This window comes from Dipodomys merriami, unplaced genomic scaffold (assembly GCF_024711535.1).
Source record: "Dipodomys merriami isolate MVZ:Mamm:240054 unplaced genomic scaffold, mDipMer1.0.p SCAF_20, whole genome shotgun sequence".
NCBI lineage: Eukaryota > Metazoa > Chordata > Mammalia > Rodentia > Heteromyidae > Dipodomys > Dipodomys merriami.
In genome coordinates this window covers 28,043,448-28,057,002 of record NW_027203382.1, presented here as the reverse complement: position 1 = coordinate 28,057,002, position 13,555 = coordinate 28,043,448, and the positions used below count along the sequence as shown (strand labels likewise).

General features: G+C 38.4%; 1 protein-coding gene across 2 annotated transcripts in view; it reads left to right on the top strand.

Moving 5' to 3' along the window:
• Mrps27 (mitochondrial ribosomal protein S27) overlaps positions 1–13,555 on the top strand; it is an 84,027-nt gene that overhangs the window by 48,562 nt on the left and 21,910 nt on the right. The window lies entirely within an intron of this gene.

Here is a 13,555-nt window from a genome sequence, read left to right as displayed (position 1 = left end):
GATTCAGTTCCTAGCATTGCAAGGGCAGGGGAAGAAAAAGAAAAGGGGGGTCAGAACTCTTTATCTTTCTCCCCTTCCTGCCCAAAGATGGGAATGATTTACTCCACCATGATATACCTCCATCCAGCATCTCAACCCAATGAGGCCACCCAATCTTAAACTTCCAAAGGTGTGAACCAAAATAAAACTTCCCTTTACTGCCTAAGCATATGGGTCAGGTATTTCACTACAGTGATGGAAAGCTAATAGGTACACTTGGCCTTATTAAGGATGCAGATAAACAGTCCCAGACATAAGGCCATCAAGTGTTTAATCATTATCATAATAATGTTTGTATGTGCATGTGGTTGTACTCTGCTTGGTTCCAAAAAGTATTAAAAGCTATCAAAATACTTGTCTAATTCTCATTTGAATTTGATAGTAACCTAGTGATTATATTTTATAAATAAGAAAAATAATTCCCAGGATACGTAACTTGACATAATTCAGTGAGTGAGTCAGGGCTGGATTCTAATTAAAGAGAATACCTTGTCAGGTATTTATAGCCCTGTGGCAATGTTGATGGGTTCCCCATAGTAAAGGCAGATCCTCTCCTCTCCTGTCCTTCTGTCCCTACGCTTACTGAGTTTGGGGTCAGTTTTCTGTTATAAGAAGTAAAAGTACATGTACCATCAAGTATTCACCACAGGACACAACTCTAAATAGTAAAGGATAAAAACTTGAATGAGAAAGGAGGGTACCAACTTTCCTACTCTGGAAACTTAGAGGAGGGCCCTGCATTATCCATATCTGTAGCTATTTATTTCTTAGATATAGCCAAAGAAACAAAGATTATTAGAAAGAGAAAAGTTGGATTGATTTTTCTACTGAGAGCTAATTTTTAATATCTTTGTGCAAAGTGTCTTGAAACAATGAATTAGTGTAAATGACTCTTCCATCTAAGAGAATCATCTAAAGCTTATTGTTGCTTAAAAAGTACTGGGCTTGAATTCAGGACCTCAAGCTCTAGCTCTTTTTCATTCAAGGCTGTCACTCTACCATGTTTGCCATACTTCCACTTCTGGTTTGCTGGTTATTTGGAGATGAGAATCTGTCAGATTTGTTTACCCCAGCTGGCTTTGAACAGTGATTCTCAGATCTCAGTCTCTGAGTAGCTAGGACAGCAGACTAGAGCTATCTGCTAGCTTGGTTTTTAACATTCCCACATCTGTCATTGTAGGCAAGTGCTGAGTACCCAGCATAAATAATATCTCCATTCCTCGTTGGCTCATGAATGATCAGATAGATGCAGAAGAGAGGAGCTCTGCCTTTGTCTATTTGGTTATAATAAACAATTCTTTATGGGTACACAAGTAGAACTATTCTCTTTCTAGCTCAACATATCTTAGTGTTATCCTACTTTTTAAAAAAGAAAAAGGTGAACCAAAAAGCTTCTATGGTTTTGTTTTTGATTTTGGTCAGAAATTGGTGAGGGAAAAACTGCCTGTTTGCTGAGAGCTGTGAGAACATTAGCAGCCATGAGCACCCAGAGCTTTCAGGCTACCACCCTGGAGATTCCACTTCCTGAACACTTGTGAAGGACAGGCTCCACCCATCCTGCCCAGTACAGTGAGTGAGCTAATAAGTTTAGGAAGCTCGTGGCACAGAGATATTTTAATAGCTTATTTCTCACTCCTTCACATGTTCAATGGACCCAGCCCTTTTTAGAATGCAGAAAATGCCTCCCTGAGTCTGTGAGTTACAGTGCCAAACAATAGACATTTCTGAAAAGATAATTTGCCTCCCTGCTGTTCATATCACATCAGTTAAGCCTGTCTGGAATCTATTTAACTAGTACCCATCAAAGCCTAAAAGAAAGGAAGAGGAGTGGGTGAGAAGGGAGAGAAATATGCAGGATTAGAATTGGAGGAAAAGCTATGTTTTTGCCAGGCAGCTTTGTCTCTTCTTTCCTATGACTCATGCTTTTAGAAAACCAAAGGGACTTTGGAAAGCTGTCTACATCACATTGAAGACACTCTCCTGGTACTTTCATACATCATTTTAATTTTCTCAGCTAATAAAAGATGTTTTTTAGATTGTTCATTCTTTCTTTCTGGACCAGCCTAAGAGCTTTTGTTTTTATGGAGGATTTGCCAGCTAGAACAGATGAGCTCAGATCTTTGTGTTTGGTTTATTACTAAAGAAATATAGCTCTTTCACATTCAAAATTGGTACGTTTTTTCTTATGATTGTTTTGGTACCAAAAAGAATTGTCTCTATTAGCTCTTCTGCAACATGAAGTTTATAGTTGATTATTCTTAAGAATTTTCTTAGCAGATTGTGTTGCTTCAAATAATCAGTTTTAAAAGGTTAGGTTTTGGTATAAGGTTAGCTTGAGTTAAATAGAGGAGCTGCTTACTAAATGGAGTTTTGCCATTTGGCAGCATAAGAAAGAAAAAGAAACCAGTATTAGCCTTTTATAACTATAACAAATACCTGAGATAACCAACTTGTTTAAAAAAGGGAGGTGTGGTATTTGGCTCACAGTTGGGTCCTGATGACAATAACAGAGATCATGTAACAAAACAGAACAACTTACCTCATGATTGGGAAGGGAAAGAAAGCAAGGAGAGGGCCTGGGTCCCACAGTCCACTTCAAGGATATACTTTCCCAATGACCTCCCATTAGGCCCCACCTCTTAAAGGGCTTACCTCTATCCGTTGGTGCCTCCTTGGGGACCTCAACTCTCCAACACTTGGGCCTCTGGGGGACAGTTCAGATCCAATGTATAGTAGTCACTTTGATTATCTTCATGTATAAGTAATGATTTTTTCAAAAGTAGTAAATTAAAATTTCTAACCAATTTCGCTAACAAATAAAAATATAAATTTTACGTTTTTCATTTTTGAAGTGCACATAATGATTGTGTCCTTTTAATGGTTTTAGAAACCTTAATATCCTTATATACCCTATTTTTTTTTCTAGTTATGAGGCTTGAATTCAGGACCTGGGTACTGTCTCTGAGCTTTTGTGCCTAAAGCTAGTGCCCTAACACTTTACGCTTTTTTTTTTTTTTTTTTTGTAGTTAATTGGAGATCAGAGTCTCATGTACTTTCCTGACAGGGCTGGCTTTGAACTGTGATCCTCAGATCTCAGCCTCCTGAGTAGCTAGGATTACAGGCATGAGCCACCGGCGCCCAGCTTCCACTCTTTCTTTTTGAAAGAGTTTACCTATTTCTCCCAGGAACTACCAGATAATAGAACTCTGATACCAAAAAGTAAAAAAAATGATAGAAATTTCTTTGGATGATTATAATTGCTTACCAGTAATTTACTTACAGAATTTTTTTAACAATATACAAAATAGTAAATTGGATTCTATGTAGAATTTATTTGGGTGGCTCACTCCTTAGACATACACAAAGAATTATTCATTTGAGTAGAAAATACTAATGGAGTACTTCTTGGAATTTTTACTTCCTACAAAATTGATCTTTAATGAAAATGTACTTGAGGGACCTTACATTTAAATCATAATTTTATTATTCCACCTTAAAACTTTAGATTACAGCTTCAGGCTCTGCCATCTCATAATAATCTCTTGATAGGATGCATCACAATAGCCAAACACTTGTCTAACATGCGCAAAGCCCTGGGTTTAATCCCACATTTTACACACACACACACACACACACACACACACACACACACACACACACACACACACACACACACACACACACACACACATCTTTGTTGACTTCAAAAGAATGGAGGTTAGTAGAATTAGCTGTTGACTGAAAAACACGTTTATTTTCAGAACGTTTATTTTCAGATAAGATTATTCACTTATGTATCATTGATTTAATAAAAATGTTTAATGGCTGATGTTCTAATGACTGAATATAGGCTTATTGTGTGTGTGTGTGTGTGTGCGCGCGCGCACACACACACACACACTGTTACTTTGCTTTCTTCACTCAAGGCTTTAGCCACACCTCCATTTCTGGCTTTTGGTTAGTTAATTGGTGATAAGAGTCTCAGACTCCTGCTTGTTTCAGGCTTTGAACTGCAATCCTCAGATCTCATCTTCTTGAGTAGCCAGCACTATAGATATGGGTCACCAGCACCCATACTAAGCTTAGTATTTGCTAGAGGCATTAAGTTTAATTGCTGGAGTTTCAGGAGTCTAGTCTAAGCTGGAGTAGATGTATTTTGTTTGGCATATGTAATACATTTTCATATGCAGGAGTTATAAGCTACTTTGCCAATCATAACATGGACAGCTTTGCACTTAGCTCCCTACAGGAGTCCTGCATTTATATTAGCCAGCCAGCTTTTGTGGACATTTGTGTTTCTGGTCCTATTAATTCTACCTCTTCATTTTATAGATAGAGAAAGCAAAGCACTGCAGGATCAGTAACTCTGAAATTAAATAGTAGTTCAGGCAATTTTACAGCCTTAATATTTTTCCCTGGAGAATGCTGTTGTTGATTTCTCATCATGTTAAATGCCAGCTGTGGTGCTGTTTGAAAATATCCTACAAATAAAAGAGTAGGGCTGGGAAGGTGGCTCAGTGGTAGAGCGCTTGCCTTGCATGCCTGAGGCCCTGGGTTCGATTCCTCAGCACCACATAAGCAAAAAATAAAAAGCCGGAAGTGGCACTGTGGCTCAAGTGGTAGAGTGCTAGCCTTGAGCTGAAGAGCTGAGGGACAGTGCCCAGGCCCAGAGTTCAGACCCCACGACCGGACCAAAAAAAAAAAAAAAGAGTAAAGAGGCAGGGTTGAGATAGTGAAAGTAGAGGGTCTTCTAACCTGTTGCTTATCCTGGGCAAATTATTTCATCTCACTGTTTCCAGTGATACCTCTAGATACCTCTTATATAAAATCAATGAATTAGCCAGGAACTGGCTAATTCCTGTGGCTCATACCTGTAATCCTAGCTATTCAGGAGGCTAGATCTGAGGATTGCAGTTCAAAGCCAGCCCGGGCAGGAAAGTCCATGAGACTCTTATCTCCAGTAAACCACCAGAAAACCTCAAGGGGCACTGTGCTCAATTGATAGAGCACTCACCTTCATCTGAAGAGCTAAGGTACAGTGTCCAGGTCCAGAATTCAAGCCTCAGGACTAGGAAAAAAAAAATCAGTGAATTAAAGAATTTCACATCTCTTAGTGTAAGGTCCAGTAAATAGTACATTCTCAACAAACAGTTCAATGAACAATAGATATTGGAGGTACCTCCCAACACTAAATTACTAAGACTCATTAATTCTATATGAATTTTTTTTTTTTGCTCCCAATTCCCAGTTTACTTGGGTTAGATCACTTTCAAAGAATCTTTCAGGCTAGGGCATAACTCAAGTGGCAGCTGCTTAGCAAGTGAAGCCTTGAGTTCAAACCCCAGTACTATCAAAAAAATACAAGCTAAAAATCAAAAGTATCTTAAAAAAAAAATCCAAGTATCTTCCTCAGCATTGAAGAGGTTGAGACAGGTAGAAGCCAAACTGGGCTACATTGAAAGTTACCAGGCTAGCCTGGGTTATATAGCAAGGCACTTTCTTAAGCAAATAAACAAACAGTATCAGTGTTGACAAGTTGAGACTTTTTTGCTTCAGAACTTAAGGAATTCTTTGAATCCACATCCTCCATCTTCAGTTCTGATTTTGTTGATTTCACTCTCCCCTAAGTTTGTTGTTTCTTGAACTTCTTGCCTCACAGAATCCATGTGTCATCCTGTGTACTGTGGGAAGGAAACAGTAGGTGGCTTTCCACAATGACCACATATTAAGTCTACTTCCTCTACCATCAGCTTAGATCTCTTCCTGCCTTGTACAAAAGAAGCCAGCATTTCTTTTCTGGCTTCAGCTCTATTAATAGATAAGGTAATATACTTCAAAACCAGAAGTAGCTTACAGTTTCAAATACAAATAATTTCAGTGTACATTATTGTGCATTTGTAAATGTTGGTGGGTCTAGCTACTCTTGCCAAAATGATAGAAAACAATACTCCCTGCCTTTTAACAGCTTATAAGATTAATGAGGGAAGTCAGAAGAGTTATAGTAACAGAAACTAGCTCCAAATGTGGGTTTGTGTAACTGAAACTTAAGTCTAGTCTTTTGCTCTTAAAGAAGAATTCTTAGGGGCTCAGCTGTGTCATGAAATAAAGAATCCAAATGTTGAGTGCATTGAAATGCTTTTCTGCTTTACTTGGGGGGAAAAAATTTAAGAAAAGAAAACCTGATTCTTAAGAAATCAGATTAGTGCTGAGCTTCTCTTGCCTCAGAAATACCCCTAAAGAAATCCATAATCTCACACCAAACATATCTAAATCTTCTCTCCAGTGGCTTAATTCTCTGCTTTTATACCCGTGTCCCTCATCTCCTGGCCAGGCTCTTTGCCTGCTCATTTCTTTTGTGGCAAACCTAATCCTGACAACCTCACTAAGCCTAGACTACTACAGAAACACTGATATTTTTTTTTTTTCCAATGAAATGAAAATCCTATTTCTTCATTTTCTTTCTTTAGTCTCACTTCCTCTTCTTCAGATTTATTTAGATATACCAAATGATTAATTAACATATTAGACTTTTTTGTCTTAGTCATGATCATGATTTTCAGTTTTGTCTAGAGTGCTTAGTCAGAACTTTAGAAGGCATTGAAACATATTTATATCATTAAAAAAAACTTATTCATTGCTCATAGGTTTCCTATTCATAACCAAAAATACTTCCCTTATCTCTGCCCAAACCAGGCCTGGTTTCACAATTTTATATACTCTTATAAGTAAGAGTAGTTCCAGGATTCAAAAGCCTTCTCTCATGAGCCTAACCTTGCCTTCCATGGCTGCCTCTTTCCTGCAGAGCTGAAAGCCAGTGTTGTAGCTCTGGAGTAGCCATAGACATTCTACAGGGGCTTCTGGGTGCAGTTTCACCTACCATCAGTTGGTGGCCATTGCAGCTCAGGGATCACTGTAAATACTTTTTTCTTCCATTCTCTCCACAAATACTCCTCCTTTTTATCTACATACTTTGCCTTTGTTCCAGGCTTTGAAGAACAACTGGCTTCATTATAACTGGTTTCTCTTTGTTTTTTTTTTTTTGGGGGGGGGGTCAGGTCGTGGGGCCTGAGCTCTGGGCCTGGGTACTGTTCCTCAGCTCTTCAGCTCAAGGTTAGCGCTCTATCACTTGAGCCACAGCGCCACTTCCGGCTTTTTTTTCTGCTTATGTGGTGCTGAGGAATCAAACCTAGGGCCTCATGCATGCAAGGCAAGTGCTCTACCACTGAGCCACCTTCCCAGCTGGTTTCTCTCCATACCATCAAAGTAAGAGTAGAATACAGGGTCTGTCTATAGAGATTGTCCTCTTTAGACTGGAGTTAAGAAACCAGTAGACTTAACAGGAATGGAAGATGAATCACTGAACCATTCATGGGGTAGCTAGTTGGTTAACTCTTTCTTTCTTTCTTTCTTTCTTTCTTTCTTTCTTTCTTTCTTTCTTTCTTTCTTTCTTTCTCTCTCTCTCTCTTTCTCTCTCTCTTTCTCTCTTTCTCTCTCTCTTTCTTTCTCTCTCTCTCTCTTTCTCTCTCTCTTTCTTTCTTTCTTTCTTTCTTTCTTTCTTTCTTTCTTTCTTTCTTTCTTTCTTTCTTTCTTTCTTTCTTTCTTTCTTTCTTTTTTGTCACTTGTAGGGCTTGCACTCTAGGCCTGGGCACTGTCCCTCAGCTTTTCAGCTAAAGTCTAGCACTCTACCACTTGAGCTACAGCACTACTTCCAGTTTTCTGGTGGTTTATTAGAGATAAGTTTCATGGACTATCCTGCCTGGGCTGGCTTTGAACCATGATCCTCAGATCTCAGCCTCCTGAGTAGTTAGGACTACAGATGTGAGCCACCAGAGCCTGGCCAACGCTCCTCTCTTGAATGAGTTGTCCATCTCCTTGTCTCTTGCTTGGACTGAGAGGGGTAGATCTGGCAAAACAGCAGCCAGATTAGACAGGAGAGAGAATAGTTTGTTGATGTAAGTCCATTGCTTTCCATTCCATGGGAGGACATGGGAAATAGGAGTGTTTCTCTTAGGATAGTTTCTTATGTTATTATGGCACCAGGATGTTTCCAGGCCAAGTGCTTCATATGTAAGTTTGGATCTGACAAATTTAGATTTTAACTTTGGTATCTAACAAGCCCCTCTGTTATCTGTCTTCATTCAAAAAAATGTGTTGGTGTGCTGCATTATTTAGCACTTCACATTTGCAAAATTCTATGCTTGTGTTACTCTCCACAAAGAATCCACTGATTATCCTTTTTAAAATGGCAGACAGCAATACCATAAGGTCTAAGGACTATATATAGAATTCAAAGAGAGCTACTTGCAGTCTGCTATTATATTGACAGTATAAATTATAAACCTACCAACAGATGACTCTTCTTAGGAAATTAGTAACTCTGGAACTGTAAGGGGTCCAAGGAAATGACCTATAGAAAATGCATTCAAACTGATGGCCATCAGTGGTTCATGTCTATAATACTAGCTATTCAGGCGACTGAGATTTGAAGATTTTGGTTTGAAGCCAGCCCAGGCTGGAAAGTCTGAGACTCTTTCCTCCATTAAACTACCAAAAAAGCCTGAAGTGGAGCTGTGACTCAAGTGGTAGAGTGCTAGCCTTGAGCAGAAAAGCTCAGGGACAGTGCCCAGGCCCGGAGTTCAAGCTCCAAGACTGGAAAGGAAAAAAAAAAAGCATCTAAATTGACAAGCAAATCCTGGAGGAGTTGACTACAAGAGGGTACAGTAGAGAATTTTGAGGATAGTGGAGCTCTTCTATATCTTGATTGTAGTAGTAGATGTACAATTGTCTTTGCTGTCTTTGCTAAGACATATAGAAGTATAAACCAAAATGTAGGATTTCATTGTTTATATATTATACCTCTATAAACCTGGCTTTAAGGGAAAAAATGCTAGAAAAATTTAATGTACATTGTGAGATATATAGCAAATTCACCAGACATTTTCAAGACCTGACTGGCTTTATCTTGGTGATGGAATGGAAGAAGGTGCTTACATATAGCACATTTATTTAATATATACTCAATATATATTTATTGCAAGTTAACACTAACTGAAGTTCCTCATTGAGAATCTAGGCTGTCAAGCATCAAAGAGATTTTTATGATGGTAGTGCTTTTTGTTTTATTTGTGGTAGATGGAGATAACTAGTAATTGTGAGTTCTGACACTAATAATTTCTGAAAGCAGAAATTCCAGAAGGATGAAATTGGTAGTAATTCTCTTCGTGATTTTTTTCAGAATGAGAAAGCAGATAGTAGCAGTTGAATCACATTCTGTCATTTGAGCACTCTTGTTTCTTGGCTCAGGGAAGCACTTAGCCCTTTTAATAATGGCAATCTTTGCTTTGTGGATAAGCTCTGCAGTCCATGCTCTAAGCTGTAGAGCAACTGCAGTTTCTTCTTAGTAACCGTTTCCTTCTTTCTTTACTCTCAGCCTCTTTGCTTCTTTCTTTACCCTCTCCATTCTCCATGTCCACCCAGCTCAGTGGTGGAGGACCCATCTGGAAAGTCTGTTGCCACAGGCTACAGAATCCACTAGGGAAATGGGAAAGCTATGTGCGTATGGTAAACTGGGTGGCTCTCATAATCAGGTAAACAGTGTGGAAAGCTTGCTCACTCGTGCAAGAACCAGTACTGCAGCTAAGCGGAGGACCTCCGGGCTTCAGGTATTGGCATTTGTACACAAGGCCTGCTCAGCCTGAAGCATTTTTATTTGTGATCCTAAAAGCTGATGATCATTGCCACTTAAGCCATTCAACAATAACAAAACCTTAATTTTAATCCCAAGAAGAAAGCTTTTATTTAAAAAAAAAAACTAAGCGAAGGGGGTGACATTGTCAAAAAAGAATTGTACTCATTACCTGACTTAGAAAACAGTAACCCCTCTGTACAACACAAATTAATAGTAATAAAATTACATTTTAAAAAAATTGAGTGACAAAACTTGGTCACAAGTGACATTTACATGCAGTAAAGTGCCTTCTGTATCATCACAGTCTCTGGTGATTTTTTTTTTTTTTAATGTCCTCTCTTCCCTGCTAAGACATCTTTAAAACGTCCAAGGATTTTGCTACTGGGTTTTGCAGCCTGCAGCCTGCAGCTCTGCTCTCCTTTCTTCTTACTGGCATCAGTCTTTGGCAAAAAGCAGTATGGTCCGGCACTCTGAACATTTCTGAGTGTGGCTTGAGTTGGGAAGAGAGGAAGCTTCTTAGTTCCTCCCATTTGTTGGTATGATTTGGTCTCCTAGACAAGCTTCAAAAACCCCACCCAGTACTAGGGATGAAATCTCTTCTGTCAGGAGTATCAACTTTTAGAAGCTGTGGTAGAGCCAGAGGGTACGTTTCTTCTCTCTCTCTCCCCTTTGTGTCTTTGTTTCCTCCAAGAAACACACAGGTCCTTAGAATTGAGACTTTACCCACAGTTGAAAATTCTGTGTCTCTTGCCTTCATGAACACAATATTGTTAGGTTATTTGGGTTGTATTTGTATCTCTTTTCCATACTCAAAGGGTTTGCCTGTCTTGGCAGCCTGCTGACTTAGGCAATAATAAGGCCTCTGTGAGGTGTACAAGCAGCTGATGGCATGGGATGCTGAGGGGACTCCTCCAGTGGCTGGCTGTAATCTGCCAAGCTGGTGGTCAGAGCAGGCTAGAACAAAAGTTAGTCTATTTGCAAGCAAATTGGAAAATCAATGTGTTGCTTGTGTTCATCTCCCCTTGCCTTTATCTTTGTTGAAAGGGAGTGTTCTGCAGGCCAACAATCTACAGAATGATCTAGGCAAAGACATTCCAGAGCCTTACCTGCTTTCACATTAGTTGGTGGAGTTCGAAAAAGGGCCCATGTTTACCTTTGCAAACTGCTTTATCCCTTAGTCATTGACTAAGAGATCTCTATTATACTCACCATCCAAAATTGAACCTGTACTGGTCCACTGTTTTGACTTGTTCATGTTGCATATGGTTTATCATATAAACTGGCACTAATTTCTCTTTATATCATTGATGGGAGCTTAAAGAGGAGTTAACTAGCTATCTGGCTGAAAAACAATAGGGATACTTTTTGGGGCAGCATATTTTATAATATATATACGCTTCACTATCATTCCTAAAATGCTACAATATTGACAGTTCATTGAAAATGCCCTAGATGTTTTTTATACCTGTAACTGTTAGGACAAAGAGAACAGAGGTCATATCATTGTAGCCACATCTCACTCACCCTGGTATAGGGAATAGACTTACTGAAGACCTGTGAGTCTCTTGACTAACCTCTCAGGGATGCTGGACAGAAATGGTTATATTAGATATGAGAGGTCTTGAGTAATATTCCTTTCAGGTTTCTAAAAAATAAAGTGTGAGAAGATGGTTGAGAGGAACAGACTTTTCTGTTCTTCCATGGATTGAAGTTAGCCTTAGAATATCATTAAATGCTTTCAAATCACTTTTGAGTTTCAAAGTTTATAGGCAGGTCATTACTGCCAATCTTTGTTATTCTTCAAATAACAAATATGAGGAAATCATATACATGACCATAACCATCCAAATATTTTTTTCTCTTTCTCAAGGAGAACTGCTCATAGATATGGTTTAAAGACCATGTTTAAAAAAGTAAAATTTCAGTGGTCAGTGGAGACATTTTAAGGCAAAAGATTAATTTTAAAATGCAGATTCGAACAGATTGTGTTGTTCCAATCACAGCACCACAAATAAATTAATAATAAATAAATAAGTAAATGTAGTTAGGTTTAAAGTATGCTTGGGTAAATGTGAACATTGGCATTTGTGCTTCTTTTAAAATTTTAAGGGGACTAAACCTAATCATCAGTACAACCCAAAATCCTTAAGCATCTGGCAATTCTCTTAGAAAACCATACTCATCTCATATTGTTAAACATATGTGTGCTGTTTTTATAATGGTATATAACATTCTTACCACAAATGTTAATGATATTACGTATGTAGTTAATGTTGACTGACACTCTATTTTGATTTGCTGTAACCTACATGGGCCAAGAATTGTGTCAGACACTAAGAATCCTGTAGTTGCCACACTTATGGAGAGTTGGCAGCTTAGGAGGAAGTAACACTGTCGTGGAGGTGATACTTGGCATTCCCTTGGCATTTAAAAAATTAGTAGAAGGTAAGCAGTGTTATAGCACAATGGTACAGTGTTAGCCTAGCATGCAAAAGACCCTGGGTTCAATCTTCAGCATCACAAAAATAAATAAATATAAGAAGAACATCTTCAAATTATCCTTCATACTTCAAATCTAAAAAATTGTTCAGTAGCAAAGAAAGGGGCTCAAGTAGCTCAACTGTTTATTTTAAAATGTGAAAAAACTCATGGAACACTAAAAGGTATGTATTATTTGACTCTTATGGAAAGGATATCAGTAAACAAGTATCTGAAGTACCTCCTATACATTACCTTCTTCTGGCCAGTTGACACTCATCTGGAACTTAATTTCACATTTAAAATTTTTTTAATTTAAAATTTTCTGAATTTTAAAATTTCTGATTTTAAAAATTTAATTCTGTGGGGGAAGTTAGAGTGAAAGAGACATTTTTTCCAGCCAAACCTAAGATATTAAAACAGTAAATATAGAGAAGTCAGGCATGATGACACATGCTCATTATCCCAGCACTCAGAAAGTTAAGTCCGAAGGAGCAAAAGCTGAAGGCCAGCCTGGGCTACTTAGCAAGACCATGTCTCAAAAAGAATCAAAGGGGAAAACAAAAGAAAAAAATACAACAAAAAGCTAGATAGCCCCAAGTCTATAAAACTGCAGATATTATTTTCAGCAAATACCCCACCAGAGCACTAATAGCTAAATTAAATACTATTTTCTCACTTTCTCTCCTTTCCTCAGATTTACTTTGGCATTTATTCTGAAAGAAACTGTCCCAATAGCAGATGGCAGGAAATAGCAGGTGGCAGATTGAATAATCAGCCTCAAAAAATGCTAGTATTAGCCTGTCTTCAACTCTTAAATATAGCACAAAATTCTTTAGCTCCACATTTTTCTCTTTAACCTTTTTTCTGTTTAATCTTTTGTGGGGCTCAGAAAATGGCCTACTTCCTCCATGATTAAAGAAAATGCAGGGACTTTAGCTGACATCATACATACTATCTGAGGAGATCCCTTCTAATCAGAACCAATAAACAAGAAGAGGGTCATCGAAGCCCTTTGTAAACCCTCCTTACAGCCCAATCTTCACTTCAGCTTCCTCTTTCTTCATGGAGAACAGGGGCAGCAGCTTCCACCAGGTGTTAGCAAAATGGACTCAACATACTAGCACTTGGATTCTTTTCCAAGTACCATTCCTTTGTGTGGGATTACTCTTTCTGTAGGTACATGTATGTAGGGCCTTTAAGTGCCATATGGGGTACTGTTGGAAGCAAGAAGATAGGGACTGAAGCCTTAAGCCGTAAGGAATAGAATCATGGGTCTGGACAGGTGAACGTGAAATTTGCTCCACTTTTAATTTTTTTCTTCTTTCAAGTCATTAAAGAGTATACTGT